Raw genomic sequence first — 10,822 nt, 5'->3', positions numbered from 1 at the left:
CAGTATAAACCAATGGAGAAAAACTACTTTGTCAAATTAAATCATGTGGTACTGTTTTTATATAAAAATGGATTCCAAATCTTTTTTAAATAATTCATCTTTTACTCTTAAAGAATGTGTGATCTCCAATGATTGCAAAACTTTTATTGCAATGTTTTCTGGATTGTGGAGTTTTCATTGTCTGAAATTACCTTTCCAGGATGTTCTTGCAAGCTTGTGTATTATCAGACTTTTGGATTGTATATATACACTGGTGGACTATCACTTTGGGACTTTCAGCACACCAAGTGTGAATAAATCTTTCCTTCCTCTGTTATTTTTGTGTCATTGTGTTAACACTTATAAACATCTGAAACAACTAAAATATAATCTATTTTAAACATTTTTACATACAGATTAACTGGTCCTTGTCATAAATAATGCCACAGAGAAGGGGATGGCAATAATTCCAAATGTATAATGACTGAACTGTAAATTATTTACACCGTTGCATGTTATAGATTCCAGTGATGGCTGCATGTAGTGTTAGCAATAAGGGGCCAATGGGGGCCAAAGGCCTGCCTAAGTAGGCCCATTAAGGACCAGCACAGGTTTGTTTTGTTTACACTGGTCCCACGGATTGGTTTCTTTCGGTTAGGATTATCATGCCATTGATTCTCTTCAATTAGATATCTCAGTGCATTACAGTGCATTGACGATGCTTTCCACACATAATTAAATATTTTCTTCACAACATAATAATTTTTTTAAATTAAAATCTATAAATATATTTATATATTATTTGTAATACATTTTTGTTCTTTAATACAGCAGTAAGATATATGAACTGTACCCTTAATTTGACCTCTTTCTGAATGTATTAAACAAAACTCCAATACAAGCACAGAACACAGCAGGAGCTTTTACAGCAAATAAACTAATGTAAATATTATCTCGCTTGCTTTTTGAGCGCTGACAGGCGAGGTCTTACTATGATTGATTAATCTTTATCTGCTAAACAGAAAGGGCTGCGATCGGCTTTAGAAATGAAAGCACTGTTCACCGATGGCGGGAAGTACAGCCGCGGTTACAGTCTATATGCGCATAATACGTGCTTATCACAGGTAATCCATGAGGCTGCATTTACACTGTAGATCTTGATGGTCAATTCCAAATTTTGTGACTGTTTCCGATTTTTTAATGACCTGCTTACATCATCTTTTAAAAGTGACTTGTATCCGATTGTCTGCATTTACACAGCACACGGCAAAGGCACAATGACCAGGATGAACTAGTTTTATATTAGGTTATATTGGTTACATGGTGGACATTGTGCTCTCTCGCTCTTGTTAACATGCTCAAATACCTGTGCTATATGACAATGTAAAAGCTGTTTAAGTCCTCGTGTATGAGACTTAAGGTTTGCGAGTCTGTTCTGAAATGAAAGTGTCAGACTTGACATCATTCACTATGGTTTTTAATGACGTGCGACTCACATTGACAGGTGAAAATTCGATCTACCTGCTTACACTGCAGACATGAGAACACATATCCGATTCATATTGGATAAATTTTCACATATGGACAAGACCTGAATCTGATTTGAGTAAATTGAAATGCATGTGATATTTTCCTGCTTATACGTACATGCGCCATGTCTGATCTGTGCCACATGGGAGAAAAAAAAATCGTAATTGAGTCACTTGAACAGTGCAGTGTAAATGCGGCTTAAAAGACACAATAGAGAAAACTTGCACCTCAGGCACGCTCGTGTCTGGATCCACAAGTATCTCTTTAACAGCCAAGAGGAGAAGAAAAGTTACCCAAACGCACAGATGGAGTTTAACAGCATTTCTCCGTAGTAGTGAAATAGCAGCTTGTGTGCTGTGCTGTCTTCATTGTAGTAGGAGCGTTATTTACTGGCCCTCGCCTCCGCCATAGTATCGTGGGTAGGAGATAAATGACGTCAGTACGTAATAACCAGTTATGATCTATTACTGAACCGATATCAATAATTTTGACACCCCTAGTAACGATGGAGCACATAAAAAATCTATTGGAGTAAAAGTATTAAACTCATCGAAAATATGTACTTAAGTAAAAGTGAAAGTAGGAGAAAAAACAATACTCCAGTAGAGTACAGATACAGCCGTTTAGTACTTAAGTACAGTAGTGAAGTAGTTCTACTTCGTTAGTATACATCTGACAGTTACTTTGTCATAATTTTTAATCATACAGCAAAGAACACCAGCAGTCACAGAACCACACACTGGATCAAATCGAAACACTGCCACCTCTCACCCACACACTGCACTTGTTGTGTTGATTTTACTTTCGAAATGGGGCATAGTTTCATTTGGCATTTGAAATTCTTTTCAACATAATTAGGTGCTACTTGTCAATCAGACAACGCTTCTATGTTTGTTGTTGCTTTCAAAAATGATTGATAGATGTGTTATGATTAAACTGCTGAGTTGAACTGCAGGCACTTCATGATGGTGAAGTGCCTGCACTTCCCTTGGGTGGTGGACTGAAGAGCGGGGTGGGTGATCGTGAACTGAAGGTGCACTGCTGTTCATTTTTGAAGGGCACTTTTTATCCAAGAGACATCTGTGCATGTGCCTGGTCTGTAATATGGACCGTGGTTTGTGCAGCCACTGGGATTGAATATTGTACCAACTTTAGCAATCCGAGGGTGTTATAGATTGTATCAAAAAGCTGAGGACTGGGGGAAGGGGTATGGAGGGGGGTTGGGGGCCAAATTACGGGAGTTTTCCGGGAGAAATAACAAATACGGGAGACTTCTGGGAAAAACGGGAGTGTTGACAGTATGCCTTTACCTCCTCTTGCAGAGGGGCCGTCACGGATTGCAATTTGCACTGGTCACTAACTGAATGGAGTAGGAACACACAGTTATGTTTTGTTAAATAAGTTGCAAATAAAATTTCATTTAATTTCAAAACAGTCCCAATTTTTTTCAACCCGCAAAAGCCATTTTTTACCCACACAATCAAATTTAAAACCACCCAGTTGGGTGGGAAACCGCCCAATCTGGCAACACTGGATTTGGTAGATCCTGGATTTTTTTAATCTTGATAACTGATCTCTGGCTAATTTGTTTTTTCAAACAAGTTTGCGAATCAGATTAAAATATCTGGATGAACTGGTCTGAGATCACTGCATGTGTTGTAAAGGACAGATCTATGCTTCTCAAAATCATGATCAGCAATGCAGCGATTGGCTGATGGCCAGCAGCGTAATGACATCATCTGATTAATATTCAATTATCCATGTGAGCAAAATCATATAAAATTTGTAGTTAACTGTTTGTTAAATATACACAATGACTTTCCACCTTGAGGTGTCACTGTGAGGCAGTGGGTAGCAGTCATCTCACAGCAAGAAGGTCACTGATTCGAGCCCCAGCTGGGTCAGAATGAACTTTCCACCTTTGCTGTGGGCTACATGCTTTTCACTTACAGTTATTTTACTATTTTCCACAGTGTATATAAACTACTAATGTGAGAAAAAAATCAATTAATGCGGTACATACTTTCAGCAGTGGCGCTTCCAGAAAACTTTCTTAGGGGTGGTCAGAAGGACCACACCAAATCTTGGGGTGGCACACAAAAAAAATTATGTATTCAGTGTAATGTAATATTTTTGTTTCTGGTAAATAAAATAATGTGGTTTTAACTAATTTAATTAATTACTCTTGAAATATTGCAATTAATTACTTGAAATAATTCAGCAAGTACATGTGCAAACCAAATAAACATCATTATTAAGTTTAAAAACACTTTTCATATATATATATATATATATATATATATATATATATATATATATATATATATATATACATATATATATATATATATATATATATATATATATATATATATATACATATATATATATATATATATATATATATATATATATATATATATATATATATATATATATATATATATATATATATATACTGTATATATATAAATAACCTTTCTGTTATTTTCACATACTTTTATTGTACAGCATGCAGTATATGCCATGGCTAACATTAATGAAGGCTAATGAGTTAAATAATAAAACAAACAAATAACAAAAGACACACACACACACTATACAAACCCTAAAAATCGGGTTAGTGAATAAGCTACGTTAGTGGCACCAACAATAATTAAGTTGCTGCATTTTATTATTTATTTATTGAAATATTGGGAATTTTACATAAGTACATTTAAAATAATAATATCAAAACCAAAATCATATTGAGGTCGCAAAGATGCAAAGATTATTGTTAATTTGATTCTGAGCCTTTATTTGTCATTTATAAGGGATTTATAAAGCATAAATATTCCTCACTTTAGATTAGGTCACAAAACTGCATGAAGTTGAGTTAATAAAGCATTTATCAACATATTAGTTAACTATTAGTATATGCCTGAATAATAAGATATATAAATGTTGATTCAATAGTTTATTAATCATTTACTAACTCATTCTGAATGATCCTAAAAAACCTCAACTACTATTAAACACAACTGGTTTGTAAATAATGTGGTACTTAATTTAGTAATGAAAAATAAATCATAAACTAAGTATGAAAATGCAATAATTAAGCACATTATATACATGCTTATAATTCAAGAATAGAGCATTTGTAGCTGCAGTTATGAACTGCTTTACTAACAATTATTAATGTAGAGTGAATGCTTAACAGATAATGAATTCACTATTTGCTAATGCTTAATAAATGATTTATAGTGTGTAGTTATTATAAAGTGTTACCAATATGTTTAAAAAAACTGCAGGCACTGAATGCTTAATATGAAATGAAAAAACTGTACGTTCAAATACCCTGCTGTACAGGAGCAGTTCGCTGTCATTTGTACTGCATCGGATGTCATTCCCTCACTGTAAATGCTAGCCCTCCCATTTTTTTTTTTTTTTTTTTTTACAGTAACCTCGCTGTGCACGCATCCTAAATGTTTACGAACTAGAAATTCGTCTATAGGACAGAATCAGCTCTTTATTACTTAAAACACAGAAAGCTTAAGTTTGATTAACCAATGAGATGTAATTGAATTAAATATATAAATGTGATTCACTGAAGCATGTATGTTTATTACACAAACTAGTGAAAATGGCTGACCCCCGATAGTCAATATGCAGAAAAATGGTCTCCTGAGCCAAACAATTGCCAGCAAACTCACACAGCTCTGTGATTGGCCAAAATGCTTAGTTTGACTTTTCGATGATCGTCTACTCTTTTCCTTGTTTATGACCCCTGACCTACTTTCTGAGTGATCTAAATATCACGATCAGAATTTTTGGTTTTGAGTTTTAAAATAATGAATTTGATGTTCTGAAACTATTTTTACAAGCCTAATATCCGCAATATCCGCCTAATATCCACAATCTAGGAATTCAGAACCAAAACAATCTGAAGTTTTAAAAATCTGACTTCACTTGTCTTAAAATTCAGATGTTCTATATTTAATTTATGAAATTCAAATATAAGTTAAGAAATTCAAATTCAAAGCATTTTTATGGCATATAATATTCAATTTTATTAAATTACAATTGTAATTCATTCATTCATTTTCTATTTGGCTTAGTCCCTTTATTAATACGGGGTCGCCACAGCGGAATGAACCGCCAACTTATCCAGCATGTTTTTACACAGAGACCTTCTTGCTGTAAGGCAACAGCACTACCTACTGTGCCACTGCGTTGCCCCAATTGAAATTTACACAATTCAAATTCAGATTGTTTTTGCATATAACATTTTTTTTCCAACTGCTTACACACAACATCTTTTTATGTCAAATGATTTCTGAAACATCTCACTTAAAATGCAAAACCACACAGCTAATCTCCAAAACCACAAGCTATTTTTCAGTCTTGGACTTCAGTTGCATAAAACACTTTTTTTAAACACTACAGACAATTCTCTCCCTAAAACACAAAATTCTAATAGGAAGCTACTTGCTTTCCTTTTCCAAACATGATTAATCAAATCAGGCACACAATAGTGTTCTTTACTGTATTCTAGAGAATATACTTTTGCTTTACATGTTTTTTAATTACATTTTTACATGCTGTTTATGGTTATGTTGAATGTTAGTGTATGCAACAGTAATGTTAGGCCTAATAAATATTTTGTTTTTACATGTCAGTGGTGTTGCAGTGTACCTGTTCTCTCTCTCTCAATAGATTACTGTCCCTGTAGAACATTTTATTGAACTGTAGATATATAACTGTATATAACTGTAGCCTATAAAGAGCACAGAGATTTAGAATTAGAACAGTGTTTACATGGTATATTCAAACATTTACTATAATGAACGTGTTTGCCATTTGATGCAAATGCTTCATTCTTAAGTGTGTTTATTGCATTTTGAATGCAGTATTAAATTTTGAAGGAGATGTGAGACATTTTGCATTTTGTGTGTGCAGTTTTGAGAACTGAGTGTAGAGATTTAAAAAATCTTCAGAATTTACCTCTGCATCTGTTGAAATCTGTAATGAATTCCTAGACTTTTTCACAACAAAGGTTGATAATATTTTCAACTCTATTGCCTGTGATGTGAATTCTCTGCATGTCGAGCTTTTATCTTCTCCTCTCTCTGCTCTGAGACTTAATGCTGTTAATGATACTCTTATTGCAAAGACTGTTATATCAATGAATTTATCATTCTGCATACTATATCCCTTTCCAAACTCCGTTTTAAAAAACTGTTTATCACTATTTGTGCACCATATAACAGCTATTGTGAATGCCTCACTCAGTACGGGGTCAATAGAAACCGTGCTGAAGACTGCTGCTGTTACGCCAATCCTTAAAAAACCTGGCTGTGACTCCACTAATTTATCAAACTATCTGCCCATTTCTAATTGACCTTTTTAGCGAGAGTTCTTGAGCGTGTGGTTGCCGGTCAACTACAAAACCCCCTTGAGGCTTTATTTGTGGAAAACGCCTTAGTAAAGGTCAGTAATGATTGCTGACTCAGGGACTTTTGGTATTCTGGTGCTCTTGGATCTAACTGCAGCATTTGACACGATCTCTCACAGCTTACTATTGGACAGACTTCGAAACTGGGTTGGCCTAGCTGGGACAGCACTAAGTTAGTTCATATCCTACCTCACTGAATGCTCGCAGTTCATTTAACGCTCGCAATTCATTTATTTGGGAGGTCATAGATCGCGGTTCGGTACTCGGGCCACTTTTGTTTAGCATTTATATGCTACCTCTTGGAAAAATATTACAAAACTATGGCATGATTTATCATTGCTATGCTGACGACAAACAGACTTATTTTAGGACATCTCCTAATCTATCTGCCTCACTGTCAACACTTAACGCCTGCTTCATAGAGATTAAAGCCTGTTTTGCAACAAAACTATCTCAAATTAAACAGCTCCAAGACTGAGATTTTACTTATTGGCACACCCTCTAATGTTAATAGATGTGGCAATCTCAAGTTAACAGTTGATGTTTTTCTTTTAACTACTTCTATGCAGGTGTGTAATCCTGGTGTCCTCTTTGATGCTCAGCTAAGCCTGAAACCTCATTTTAAACAGTTAACAAAAACCGCAGTTTATCACTAACGCAACATTGCCCGCATCCGTCCTTTTCTCTCAACACCAGATGCTGAAAAGCTAGTCCATGCTTTTATTACTTCTCGTTTAGATTTTTGGAACTCTTTATTTGGGGGTCTGCCAGCCAATTCACATAAGATCTTACAATATGTTCAAAACTCAGCCGCACATGTGTTAACCCACACATCATCTCGCTCTCACATTACCCCTGTACTTCAGCAGTTACACTGGTTGCCTGTTAAGTCACGCATCGATTTTAAAACCTTGATTTTAAATTATAAAGCTGTTCATGGTTCTGCTCCTGATTTCATATGACCTGATATCTACCTCCTCTTTCTCTTGCAATCTATGTTCTGCTTCGGGGCTCACCTTGTTTCAGCCCCGTTGCAAACTTAGCACCATGGGAGATAGGGCATTCTCTTATCCTGCAATTAAATTGTGGAATGTTCTTCTCACAAATATCAGGAACGCCAGTTCCCCTTCGGTTGGGGAACTTCAGTGCCATGAATGGGAGGATTCGGATCAGAAGCCGCTTATCTGGAGAGTATTGAACGGGCCAATGAATGAAATTAATTGGCAGCGTAAGCTTGCGCAGGTGTGCGACATCTGCAATCATCTCAGCATATAAGCACACCTGAAGCCAGCAGACGCCATCCTTTTCGCTTCAGATCCTTTCTGAGTGAGTCGATGATGGTTCCTCTTGCTGATCAGCACTTCAGAGCGAACGAGTGTGTCTCCCGGTCCAGAGTGGGTCTTCGCGGTGGCAGACGGTCGAGCTGGGTTACTCCCTTGCCTGCGGTTCTTTGGGTCCGGTCCTCCAGAGCGGTGCGTATAGTTGCAACTTTCCTAAAAGAGCAACACAGTCGTGCAGCACGTCCTTTTCAGGATGGCGCTCCGACTGTGCGTTTCTGGATGCGGGGGTTTCCTGTCTCCGGATGATGGACACGATCACTGCATTGCATGTTTGGGGGTCCAGCATGTTAATGCGGTGCTCGCGGGCGGTTCATGTCGTCATTGCGATGCCATGACCGTTGCACAGCTAAGATCGCGGCTAACTTTCGCAAGAGAGCGAGCCACCCCAGTTGCCTCCTGTTCTAAAAAAGCAGCGGGCGCTCGGGCAGATCTGAGGGTTTCAGCGGGAGCTAATCCGCCGCCCACGGGCTCGCGGACCTCTCGCTCCTCACGGCGCTCCATCCAAGCTTCGGGTGGTGAGAGTGATCCGTCTAACCAGATGGTAGCTCTCACACTCGCTGACACCGGAGATCAGATGTCCTCCGCGGCATCGGAGGGTGGGCTTTCACTGTCCGACGAAGATCCGGACCCGCTCGCCCCCTCCGGGCAGGTGAGCGCTGTCAAATCGGATCCTGAAGCGGACATGTTAGCCGTGCTTTCCCGGGCTGCTTCGGCCGTGGGGTTGGAGATGGTTTATCCCCCAGCTCCGCGGCCGGACCGACTAGATGGGTGCTACGTAGAGGACCAGAAGGCGAAGCCTTCGAAGCCTCTCGTCCCCTTCTTCCCGGAAGTGCACAGTAGGCTCACGCAGTCCTGGAGGGCACCTTTCTCTGCCCGTGCTGCGAGTGCCTCCGCCCTCACCGCCCTTGACGGCGGAGCTGCCAGGGGGTATGAGGCGATCCCGTCAGTGGAGCGCGCTATCGCGGTCAATCTTTGTCCGCGCGGCGCCTCTACGTGGCGGGGTTTGCCCCGCCTCCCGTCCAAAGCCTGTAGGTTGTCTGCCTCCCTCGGAGCCAGAGCTTATAAGGCTGCGGGCCAGGCTGCTTCTGCTTTGCACGCGATGGCCACCTACCAGCGCTACCAAGCGCAGGCGCTGGCCGAGCTGCACGAGGGCGGGTCCAACCCAAGCTTATTACATGAGCTGCGCACCGCGACCGACTATGCTCTTCGGACTACTAAGTCCGCCGCGTGTGCGCTGGGGAGGACGATGTCCACACTTGTGGTTCAGGAACGCCACCTCTGGCTAAACCTGGCCGATATGCGCGACGTTGACAAAGTTCGCTTTCTTGACTCGCCCATATCCCAGGCTGGCCTGTTCGGCGACACCGTCGGTGAATTCACCCAGGAATTCAAGGCGGTGAAAGAGCAGTCGGATGCGATGGGCAATGTCATCTATCGGTGTGGCCGTAAGCCCGCTCCGCCCGCCGAGCCATCCACCTCCGCTGTTCCTCGCCGAGGGCGCCCGCCAACGAGTGCTGCCCCGCCCCCGCCTGCGCCTCCGGCCAAGCGGGCGCGGCGTTCACCTCGAAAGCAGGCAGCCCCTCCTGCCCAGGGCGCCGTTAAGTCCGGTAAACGGACCGCGAAGCGTCCCTGAGACAGGCCATCCGGAGAAGAGGAAACTTGCTCTTTCCCCGCTGGAGGGCGGGGCCCCGATAACAACGGTACTTTCAGTGCCACCAAAACATCAGTAAAAGAGCACTTTTTCCCTTCCCCGGATGTGACTGCACGAGTTCTGCCAGTCTGGGACGCGCTGCCTTCCGGCTCGCAGACTCTACGTGCTTCGCCAGTGGCTCACGAGCGCTGGGGGGACGGTCTCCCTTCCCTCAGCCCTCCAGCCCCCTCTCCGGAGTCAGGGTGCGGAGCCAGAGCGAATCGCTCTCCTCCAGCTTTTCCGCGGGACCCTCGTGCTTCCCGGATCAGCACACCCACTCCGCGCTGCCCCACCGCTGGTACGTCAGCGATTGTAGCGATGACTCCATTAGCGAGGGCTCTGCCTGCCTGGTTAGCGCGGGCCAGCCCCTCGCGGTGGCTCATACGCACAATCAGACTCGGTTACGCGATTCAGTTCGCGAAACGGCCCCCCAAGTTTACGGGCGTGTATTTCTCCAGGGTCAACCCCCTGTCCGCCCCTGTCTTGCGAGAGGAGATTGCTGCCCTCCTGGCGAAGGGTGCAATCGAGCCGGTTCCTCCAGCCGAGATGGAGAGTGGGTTTTACAGCCCATACTTCATCGTACCCAAAAAGAGCGGTGGGTCACGGCCAATCCTAGATCTGCGCGTTTTGAACCGCTGTCTGCACAAGCTGCCGTTCAGAATGCTCACGCAGAGGCGCATTCTCCAATGCGTTCGTCCTCGGGATTGGTTTGCAGCCATAGACCTGAAGGACGCGTATTTCCATGTCTCCATTCTTCCACGCCACCGCCAATTTCTGCGGTTTGCGTTCGAGGGTCGAGCGTGGCAGTACAAGGTCCTCCCCTTCGGGCTCTCTCTGTCTCCGCGGGTC

Source organism: Danio rerio, chromosome 16 (assembly GCF_049306965.1).
Source record: "Danio rerio strain Tuebingen ecotype United States chromosome 16, GRCz12tu, whole genome shotgun sequence".
Classification (NCBI taxonomy): Eukaryota; Metazoa; Chordata; class Actinopteri; order Cypriniformes; family Danionidae; genus Danio; species Danio rerio.
The sequence above is the reverse complement of the archived record's forward strand: the minus strand, read 5'-3'. Positions refer to the sequence as shown.